This window comes from Rutilus rutilus, assembly GCF_951802725.1.
Source record: "Rutilus rutilus genome assembly, chromosome: 5".
Lineage (NCBI taxonomy): Eukaryota > Metazoa > Chordata > Actinopteri > Cypriniformes > Leuciscidae > Rutilus > Rutilus rutilus.
Window position 1 is genome coordinate 36,199,242 of NC_140213.1, and position 12,157 is coordinate 36,211,398.

Genomic DNA, 12,157 nt, shown 5'->3' on the forward strand with positions numbered 1-12,157 from the left:
CGTTCTCGACATTAACAGGCACCGCAGCACGGCATATAAGCTCCGTACACAACCTCTCAAATGGTGTCTATTGATGAATCGATTCATCCATTTATCCTCTCATTCGTTTTCATTTCAAAGCAATGAGATGTGTAGTTTTAATTGTGCTTCTTTGTTCTTTTTTTTCCCACACAATCCGAACAGACTCGCTTTGCATTTTGCTCCCGGAGGCCTGCAGCACAATTATGTGAAAAATGTTCACAGTGAATGTCTTTTTGTAGCATTGCTTTGTTTTTATTGTTCGCTCATGTTGATGAGGTTCGCAGATGTTGTAATGATTTGAGATGATTTTTTAAAACGCAGTGTTATAGTATTACAGCACATCCTCTTCTATTTAATTCAAGAGCAGTTAGCTGACCTCGTGGCAGCCGGGGGGCAAACGGCTCCTTTTCAACGCATTTCAATAAAAGCTGCTATTGTTGAAAAGACTAAAAATATATTTACACAGCATCTCACTTGCTAGCTAGATTTTTGAGTTTACATAAGTTTTTGCTACTTATTCTGGCTCGAACCGGACACTGTTAAGCAATTGACCACTGTAAAGTTGTAATGTTTTTTTTTTTTTTTTTTTTTTTTGCCTAATCTATAAAAATAACTGTCAGAATTTTGCGCATGATCCTTCAGAAATCAATTTAATAGGCTGATTTGGTGCCCCAGAAATCATTATTATCAATGTTGAAAACAGTTGTTCTGCTTAATATTCCTTGATTCAGTTTTGTTGTTTTGTCAAGTATTCTGATAAATATATAATATTCTATTAACTTAAAGGATTCATAAACATTTGTACATCTCTAAATTTGTTTATATGCAAAATGCTGACATTTTAGATGCTGAAAATGCATGAAAAATGTCTGAAAATGCATGTGATGGAGCCACACTTTACATATAAAGATCTACAATGCCATCTGTTAGCAGCTATATTCTGAAAACAACTAAATTAAACTCATTATATCAAGCCAGAACCTTTTAATTCTAAGGCAGAGATGTCATCACTCTGAGCTGGATCATGTATTACATGACAAACAACATCAAGCATTCTGATTGTGACTTATGTAAGTTGTATTTTGTCGTGTCTAAAGAAGACGCGATTGTCTTTTATTGCAGGGGGTGTTTTGTTGTAAATGCATTCCATTGATGCTGCAAATTTGTTTGTATAAGTCTCAGAGTCTTTCTCTCTGCACCTCAGCATCACAGCTGGAACACTTCTGGCTGTCTCTCTGAACACTTGAGTGCTCGCTCATCTTGCCCTTTATGAAAAGAGCTCTTCTGCATCTTGTTTTTACCGAGCGAAGGTAAATATGAGGATAAGTGCTCGTCTTAATACATTTCTTCTCTCTCTCAGACACTGTCTGTTTGCATGGGGCGGAGAGTGGTGGGCGTTGGGGACTGGGTGAGCTAATTGGCCCTGAGCATAGTGCTTAATCCCCATCTAACTCATTAGACAGAGAAACAAACAGGGCGGCTCAGAGAGAGACTATAATTAAGAGAGATCTGTGACACCAAATCCTGTGTGGCATGAATCTGATGCAAACACATCTGTCAAAACAACCCACCTTAATGTTGTTGTTTTTTGTTGCCCATTTCGACTTGTTAACTAGAAAGATCTATCTTTAACTTTCTTTCTTTTTATTTCCTTTTTCCTTTATTGTACCACAAAACAATTTAATTCTTCCATAAATCTCTCATTTATCTACACACTTTAATGTTGGGAGATTTGACACCATGAGAGTTAAAAAGAATACTCTCCGGGTGGACATACAGGTCCATCTTTGATAGTGTTCAGTAAACACTGATCAAATGGTTACTTACAAACACTTGTCAATTTTAAACCAGGTATTAAGAAATTAATACTCAATTGTGTTGAACATCTATCTATCTATCTATCTATCTATCTATCTATCTATCTATCTATCTATCTATCTATCTATCTATCTATCTATCTATCTATCTGTCTGTCTGTCTGTCTGTCTGTCTGTCTGTCTGTCTGTCTGTCTATCTATCTATCTATCTATCTATCTATCTATCTATCTATCTATCTATCTGTCTGTCTGTCTGTCTGTCTGTCTGTCTGTCTGTCTGTCTGTCTGTCTGTCTGTCTGTCTGTCTGTCTGTCTGTCTGTCTGTCTGTCAGTCAGTCAGTCAGTCAGTCAGTCAGTCAGTCTGTCTGTCTGTCTGTCTGTCTATCTATCTTTCTCTCTGTTTGTCTGTCTGTCTGTCTGTCTATCTATCTATCTATCTATCTATCTATCTATCTATCTATCTATCTATCTATCTATCTATCTATCTATCTATCTATCTATCTATCTATCATCTATCTATCTGTCTGTCTCTCTGTCTGTCTCTCTGTCTGTCTGTCTATCCATCTATCGTCTCTCTGTCTCCCTGTCTATCAATCTAATGTCAAGGCTTTTTAAACTTTGTTTCCAAGTTTCAGACTAGCCTTTGTCAAGCCAACATTTAAAGATTATTTGACAAACTTTGCTTTTCTAGTTACAAATAAGTTTCATGAATTAATTGAAATCTCAATTCATTTTAATGAATTTTCATTTCTTTCATTTACAGTTTTTCTCTGTCGCTTTGGTGCATTTTAAAGAAGTTTGTGCAAACAATTCATACAAACAGCACCACACATTGGATTACCTTCAAAAGCCTGTAACTTACTCAAAATATTTAGTTCATCTCTCAAAAGTAAGTATTTATGTAAATAAACACATCAGTGCCATCTGAATGAAAAGTCCTTGTGTCATTGTTCACAAACAAAATAGTCAAAATGCGTAGTCATGTTGTCAATAAAACACTGCACTCTATTACCTGATGTAAACTATGGCAACAGTTTGGATGACAGTTACTGTATTAAAATGTACAAAGCTGTGCTTTGACGTGCCAGTATGCTGGGCCACAGATTCTCATCTACATCACAACGGATATCTTCCCTTGCAATACAACGTGGAAAAAAATATTTTGGAATGTCTTATCCAACCTCTGCAGGCATCTACTGTGATGTCCTCACAGGCTACATCCATGGCAGCCGGCAGGGTCATCTGAGTATGTGGCTGGTGATCATAGACCTTCCACCTCCATGCTGAGAAGAACTCCTCAATTGGGTTAAGGAATGGAGAATAAGGTGGGAGGAATTCCATCAGCATCCTATAGTAGGTCACAGACCATTGCCTGATGGCGTTTGAGTGATGGAATCTCACATTATTCCAAATTACCACATACTTTGGTAAATCATCTCGAAGTGGACCCCTCTCATCATCAGGGATGAGAGTCCTGTAGAGGGTCTCTGAGAAGGTGAGTATATACAGTATGCTTGCCAATTGAAGGTTCATGAGATGCAACTGAGCTATTTCAGAGAACTGGTTTCTCATTGGTTGATCTACATTCTCTTCATTAGTGAAAGTCAAGATTCAGCTGCACAATTCATCAATTCATGGCACATTTACAAAAAGTCTAATAGAAATGTTTAAAAACAATATGCTTGACAGTTTATGACAACTAGATCAACCATTTTGCATTTAATGACTTATACGATGGACTAATGATGTTTTGAGGGGTAAGACTATTGCACAGAGAACTATTTAATAGCAACTGATAATGTAGGAAACCACAGACAATTGTACATAATCAATTGCATGAATGTACCAAAGCAATTGCAGCTTGTTCAAAAGAATGAGAAACTGCTTTTATGATGTGCACAAGTGACTAGATGATGTGGAGGTTGAACAAGTAGTTTTGAGAATTTCATTTCTGATCTGAGAATGCACCAATCGACTGAGAAAAACTGTAAATACAAATACAAATTGCAGTTCTGCATCTTTGCTACCTCATCATAAACTCTATGTAAATTTCATTTACTGAAATTACATTTAAAATTATTGCAAATTCAAATGTGAATTCAACACATTTTGACAGATTTGTCATTTTCAGGTGAATTTATGTTGTAATGTTGTTTTATGTTTTTGTTTTCCCAAAAAATAAATGATGGCTCAGTGTGCCCCCCACACAATCCAAGTCCTCTCTCTCACTAGAGTGACATATCGACTAATGCATCCCCAAAGCACTCCACTAATGCCATCTCGAATGTGTAATTTAATGATCGCACACACACTCTGTCACTTCTCTTCTCCGCCATCATAATCCCCTTTTCTTTCACTTATTCTCTTTCTTTTCTCAATTTCAATCGTGCATGATAAGCTCCGGCATTAATCCTGACTGTCGGAGAGAGCCACGGGCCCGTTCTGCCCTCCATGATGTGATATTTACACATGGCAATCAGCTCACACACACACAGACTCTGTTCTCTGCAGGGCTACAGATTGTATCATTACAGTGCAACATCACACATCCATCAGTTTATGATGCCAAATTATTGTGTGCAAACATCAGTCATGCCCTCTGGTCAAATTTGTACTCTGACAGTTACTGCTTAGAAAGGGATTAAATTCGCTCGCTGATAACAAACACGGGCACACAACACACCTGATCAGGACAGTCATTCACTGTCACCGACTAGACTGAAAACACCCAAACCAGGGTTATTATTGTTGACTAAAACTAACACTAAATATATTTTAAAAGTTTATGGTAATTGAAATATAGCTGAAATCAAATAAAATAGAAATATTGGTTAAAAAACTAAACAAAAATTTGAAATGTTGCCATGGCAATAAATAAGTTTAAGTTTAAGCACATTGTTGCACGTCCTGATTTTGCAGAGTTAGCCGCGTTCCTGGGTATACAGTGGGTACGGAAAGTATTCAGACCCTCTTAAATTTTTCACTCTTTGTTATATTGCAGCCATTTGCTAAAATCATTTAAGGTCATTTTTTTTCCTCATTATTGTACACACAGCACCCCACATTGACAGAAAAACACAGAATTGTTGACATTTTTCCACATTTATTAAAAAAGAAAAACTGAAATATCACATGGTCCCTTTCAGACCCTTTGCTGTGACACTCATATATTTAACTCAGGTGCTGTCCATTTCTTCTGATCATCCTTGAGATGGTTCTACACCTTCATTTGAGTCCAGCTGTGTTTGATTATACTGATTGGACTTGATTAGGAAAGCCACACACCTGTCTATATAAGACCTTACAGCTCACAGTGCATGTCAGAGCAAATGAGAATCATGAGGTCAAAGGAACTGCCTGAAGAGCTCAGAGACAGAATTGTGGCAAGGCACAGATCTGGCTTAGGTTACAAAAAAAATTCTGCTGCACTTAAGGTTCCTAAGAGCACAGTGGCCTCCATAATCCTTAAATGGAAGACGTTTGGGACAGAACCCTTCCTAGAGCTGGCCGTCCGGCCAAACTGAGCTATCGGGGGAGAAGAGCCTTGGTGAGAGAGGTAAAGAAGAACCCAAAGGTCACTGTGGCTGAGCTCCAGAGATGCAGTCGGGAGATGGGAGAAAGTTGTAGTAAGTCAACCATCACTGCAGCCATCCACCAGTCGGGGCTTTATGGCAGAGTGGCCCGACGGAAGCCTCTCCTCAGTGCAAGACACATGAAAGCACACCTGAAGGACTCCAAGATGGTGATAAATAAGATTCTCTGGTCTGATGAGACCAAGATAAAACTTTTTGGCCTTAATTCTAAGCGGTATGTGTGGAGAAAACCAGGCACTGCTCATCACCTGTCCAATACAGTCTCAACAGTGAAGCATGGTGGTGGCAGCATCATGCTGTGGGGGTGTTTTTCAGCTGCAGGGACAGGACGACTGGTTGCAATCGAGGGAAAGATGAATGCGGCCAAGTACAGGGATATCCTGGACAAAAACCTTCTCCAGAGTGCTCTGGACCTCAGACTGGGCCGAAGGTTCACCTTCCAACAAGATAATGACCCTAAGTACACAGCTAAAATAACGAAGGAGTGGCTTCACAACAACTCCGTGAGTGTTCTGGAATGGCCCAGCCAGAGCCCTGACTTAAACCCAATTGAGCATCTCTGGAGAGACCTGAAAATGGCTGTCCACCAATGTTTACCATCCAACCTGATAGAACTGGAGAGGATCTGCAAGGAGGAATGGCAGAGGATACCCAAATCCAGGTGTGAAAAACTTGTTGCATCTTTCCCAAAAAGACTCATGGCTGTATTAGATCAAAAGGGTGCTTCTACTAAATACTGAGCAAAGGGTCTGAATACTTAGGACCATGTGATATTTCAGTTTTTCTTTTTTAATAAATGTGCAAAAATGTCAACAATTCTGTGTTTTTCTGTCAATATGGGGTGCTGTGTGTACAATAATGAGGGGAAAAAATGAACTTAAATGATTTTAGCAAATGGCTGCAATATAACAAAGAGTGAAAAATTTAAGGGGGTCTGAATACTTTCCATACTGTATATCAACATATTTTGTTGATCCTGGAACAACATTTCAGTCTGAAAATGTAATATGCCTACCACTAAGTCTAGTTATCCCTAAAATCAGAGGGAAGTTAGAAGCGCCTATCCCTGACTGTAAGCCTAAACTTGACATAAACTGTAAACTTGTCCCTCAAATCTGATTGGTTGGAATGTTGTTCCAGGATCAACAACCATGTTGATCTAGGAACATGTTGTACTTGGTGAAATCATGTTCTGCACATCAACATGCTATTTATAAATAAAAAATTATAATAAAATGACAAAAGCACATTAGTAAAATTTTTTACTAAAATTAACATGAAACTAAATATGATTAGAACTATAATAAAACTAAAATAAAACCTAAAATAACACTGACCCAAACTGTTTCAAAATGCGGAAAATAAAAAAGTAGGGTCCAAAATTGTATGAAAATGCTTATATAGCTTCACTTTATTCTTTTTATAATTTTTACTAATTTTATCAATTTTAAATTACAAGTTAAATTACAAAGTTGTAGTGAAAAGTCCATTTTAATTTCAGAATTGGTCCCAAACATTTGATTGGAGACCAAGAAATAGTGCACAGTATTATATTTATGATATTATTACATTTATTGATATATGAATGAATGAATGAATTACATTTATTTGTATTGTTTATATTATGTTTAGTTCATAACATTCTTTGTTTATATATTACATTAATATATATATATATATATATATATATATATATATATATATATATATATATATATATATTCAATGACTTATTCAGTAATATATATTAATATAACATTAATATATATATATATTAAATGTTATAATTAAAAATAATATTCTATAAAAAAAATTGGTATAGATAAAAAAATCTAGACTTTCAATGTGCTCTCAGACTTGTTTACTGCGCTGTATCTTAAAATCAGAAGAAAGAGGCAAAACAGTTTGCTATAGTACAATCATGGGAAAAATATTGAGAAATGTATGGTAGGTCAGTTTTTTTTATATATATTTTTATATAAAGTTTAAATGTGTGCAGGCAGCATATCTTGTTCAGAGACAGCAATGGCCTCAGGGAATGGTTGGATGGCATGAATTAATGTTGCATCTTTGGACAGAGGTCGCACCACTGCCACAGGGCTGCGGTCCAGCACTTTCTGCATACAGGCTTGTATTATCTAGCAGAGCATGGGTGGATGACACAGGGATCAAGGCTTGTGCACAATTACTTATTCAGTAGCACTGTAAGTGCCCTGAGATATGCACTCAACTCTCACCTACCTCGTACAGTAATATTCAAACTAATGATACAGCACCACATTTGGAAAGACAGTAAGCTTCCCACATGCAAGAGTAGAGAGACTTTTGTATTCAAATAAACATGAAGCTAAACCTGCAAACTTGAGTATAGGCCTACAGTACATATACATGATTAATGTGTAGATGTGGAATAAAACCGTATTACTTTATTGTATAACATGATTGTTACACCACTTTTAATATGATCTAGATTTGAATATTCGAATTTGTCATTGACCCATTTACAAAAATTACTACATTTAAGTATGTTGAATTATGTAAAGCACTAATACTACATCTTGTCATCATAAACCCAGAACAGTTCACATAGACTGAAATCATATCGTCCAATGACAGTTTCTACCAGGTAAGCGCTTTGGCACGGTATAACCTTAATCAGCCTTAGGAATGAATAAATTACCAAACCATTTGCCTCCATTAGCCTATGCAGATGAGACTGAGAGGGAAATGACACCTGACCTGCACTGGGGAAGCAGCTGCCATTGATGGAGGACAATCCAGCCTCATTTAGCTTCAAATTACCCTGGGAACTATAACACCCATGATCACCTTCAACATGGATCATTCCTCTCCCACTCAGCCAATCACAAAAGAGCTTTAAACGCAATATTTCGGATATCATTTCTGTGTTATGGTCAGTTGACTGGTAGTAATGGTATCCTTTAAGACTGATTAAGTTCATTAGTTTCTACACTCAGGACACACGGTGGAGCGTAGAATATCTCCATCCGACCCCGTCCATCTTTATCCAGGTACATTGCTTATATCCTCTCCACTTGCCAACATCTGCCAGTAGTCATCATGATATGGATAAAAATGGAAGCACTTTTCAAAATTGAATCTTTTGTTGCAGTTTGCTCGTACAGAGTGAAATGAGGCAAGCGTTCTTAATTATACTACAGCTGAGGCCCCCAATGTTCCAGCCCTGAGAGAGAGAGAGGCGGGGAGAAAGAAAGAGACAACTTTTTAATACTTTAAAGTTTTCTAGAATGGTTCACCTGCAGACATTAGTGAACAATTCATGTTAAGAGCTTATATAAGTCAATATGCTATATGATTGAACCAATTATATTCCTGTTCTTAAAGGGCTTTGTTAATGTCCTATTATATTGCACTGAGCTACTGAAATATGTTTAAAACCAAGTCACGTGACACTTGAAAATTTCACATGCCACATTGTACAATTTCAGACCTTTTTTCCTGTATGTTTAAATGAACAAAAAAGAGAGCCAATTTCACTCTTTCCTTTCATTTCCCTTAGGCTATACACTTGAGCAATTCCATAGTCTTATCAAAAGACAGTAAAATCACTTTTCCCCTCTCGATGCCCCGCTTTTTTTTTGGACTAAGCTGTCTTTCCAAGGTAACCTTTTCTGTGAAATCCTCCGCCTCAATGACTTATTGTGTGAATTCAGTGAGGTATTAAACCGCATATTTGCTCATTTCAGCCCATTCTCATATCCATCGTTTCACATGCATTTTTATGAGCACCCATGATTACAATACAAGCTACTGTGTCTCAATTAAAAAAATGGTTTGCGAGAAGACCTCAGGTAGAACATCAATATGTAGAAATGAGAATTCTCATATTTTCTGCATGTGGAATCTATAAGAATGGCAATCAAACAGCACATTGATTAATGTGCTGTTGGAAAATTTGCAACAAGGCAATTGAACATTGTTCAGCATGTGCTTTACTTAACTGTAATGACTAACTCACAGCCATTAAAAAGGGTGTAAAGTGCCTCCTGCCTGTAATTGCGTATTAACAAATGGGCACTAAAATGTTAATGTGCGGTTGGCCGGTAGCTGTGGGTGTGTTGATGAACGTGTTGTGCTGAATCTTCCAGGTCACTGTGAAATGCTCTTTGAGGTCTTGAAGGCCTTGTGTTTATATATAGTGTTGCTATTCTGGTCGGGCAGATCACTGGTGATATTAACACAGTATCGTATTACGCAACTTTCATTATTACATAACAGTTCGAGTCATTGGAACTGCGAGCCAAGAGTCCAGCAATACTGAGACTTTTCACTGTTTGTATCACTCCGCTTTTCTGTGTTTGCACATTCAAGACAGTGGTTGACGGATTTCATTAATTGGCTCTTTGGTTCCATTGTAGCGAGTCATTGAATCATTTACTCAAACGATTTATTCAACACGAAGCGAGTGGGTCAAATCATTCGCCTAGTCGAGTCTCTCAACAACACATTCATTCAGTATATGAAACAAGTATATTTTAGACATTTGAATCATCACTCAAACAATTTGTTCAACAGTATTGACCCTGGACCAAAACAAGATACTTATCTTTATGAATCATTGAATAATTCGCGCAACACCAATTTGCCTCCAGTGTTTAACACTAATTCATTCTTGTCTACCAGCAAGCAAGGGACAGTGAAATATAAGAATCCTGTACTCACATCGTGTATAGCAAACCATAAATATATCAGCAAAGAGTCGCCGACTCACCGTTTGTAATCTTCCTTTGAAGAGACATATCCACGCGCTGCTACATTTCTCTCAGATACGGTAAATGCTAAATCCAGTCGGCGGTGTCACTTGGATTTTGCATTGCTATAAATTATATTCCAAAAATCATCTCCGAGAACGATATTTCACAACGGTCTGGTGACATCTGCTGTTCTTCCAGAAACGCCAACGATATCATCTTTGTTCATTTGTTGTGCCTTCTCCAAACTCCAAACTTCTCCAAACTCCACCTTTCAACCTCTTTTAATCCTGCAGTGATCTACCCGGTTTTTATTAAGAAATAGATAAAACTATTTATTAACTAAATTAATTTAAAATTGCGTATTTTATTTCCATTTTTATTTCATCGTTTAGGCTATTATTTCAATATTTTTAAATCCATTTTATAAAACTGTAGTAGGCCTAATGTTCAAAGCAGTGTTTCCCGCGATTCTAATCCCTGTGTAAATGCATTTATGCCGCTTCAGAGAAGCAATAAAAATCTTTTTTTATTTAAAGGGGTGGTTCAGGATTTTCAACATCGGACCTCATTTTCAAGTGAGCCTGTTTGTCATTCATCAGTGGAGACCGTTTTCAAAAAAATTCATCCAGTCCTTACTTTTGGATAGTTCGCTGGTGCTAGGCTAGCGCGAGTCAACGGTAGATGCGTTAGCCTGCCATTAAAAACAGTTTTACCCACTCCACAGTACATCAAAAGCAAATCAATTATAACGCCAGACTACCGATATAAATGTCTGTTGAGAGAATAATGTTAGAAATCAAACTACCCTTTCATCGCATTGCAATAGTTATACTTTGTTCCCTGTGTTTATTAGCACAGTCTACAGCAGCGGCGGAGTGATATTAAGTTACCTAGGCAACCGAGACTCCTACTAGCTAGCTAGACGTCCCGACTGTAGTGCGCTTCTTTTCTGTGTTTACTTTTCGGCGCAGTACTAACCGGAGCAAAGTAAAATTCCGCCACTGCTGAGAAACTAGTTCCTGTAAATGTAATGCGATCATTGAGATGCAAGTGTAGTTTGAATTCTAACATTATTCTCTCAACAGACATTTACATTGATAGTCTGGCGTTATATAATTTATTTGCTTTTGGTGTACTGTGGAGTGGGTAAAACTGTTTTTAATGGCAGGCTAACGCATCTACCGTTGACTCGCGCTAGCCTAGCACCAGCGAACTATCCAAAAGTAAGGACTGGATGAATTTTTTTGAAAACTGTCTCCACTGATGAATGACAAACAGGCTCACTTGAAAATGAGGTCCGATGTTGAAAATCCTGAACCACCCCTTTAATGCCGCATCAGATTTGGTTTGCCGCTTTTTTTGTATAAATATGCCTAAAGAGCCCATTTATTTTTGTGTATGGTTATTTCCTAAATTTGCATAAAGTACGGTTTCATGTAATTCAAATATATATATATATATAGAATCAATGTTTATAAAAATACACACGTATTTCCATTTCCATCAAACATCCCACTTTTCCATTCATATAAGTTTCTAAATCCTACCAAAATAATTTCATTTAACGGTTCAAAAATTGTGCCATTCATCATCTCTGTGAGTGCCTGTATGACACAGAAGCATGATTTGAATACCAACAAGTACCTGAGGCTTATTTGTAAAGTCTGAATACAAATGATGAGTAACACCTTTAGTCCTCCCCAGAGTCGTCCCATTAGTCCTCAAAATGCATCTTTTTCAAGTAGCGCTACTAGCACAGTAAACAAAATTGTTAGGTCATAATCGCCAACTGAATTCTTGCTTGCTTCAATTTTGTGGCATACAACAATCCTGGATATTTTACTTGTATGGAAAAAGTCATTTTTTCATGAATGACTAGCCTACTCTTTACACTTCATTTCCTGATCCATTATGTTTTTGTGAGACGGTAAAAACGAATAGCCTTTCGGTTTCACTTCAAATGTCCTAAAACCATGTAAATAATGCAAAA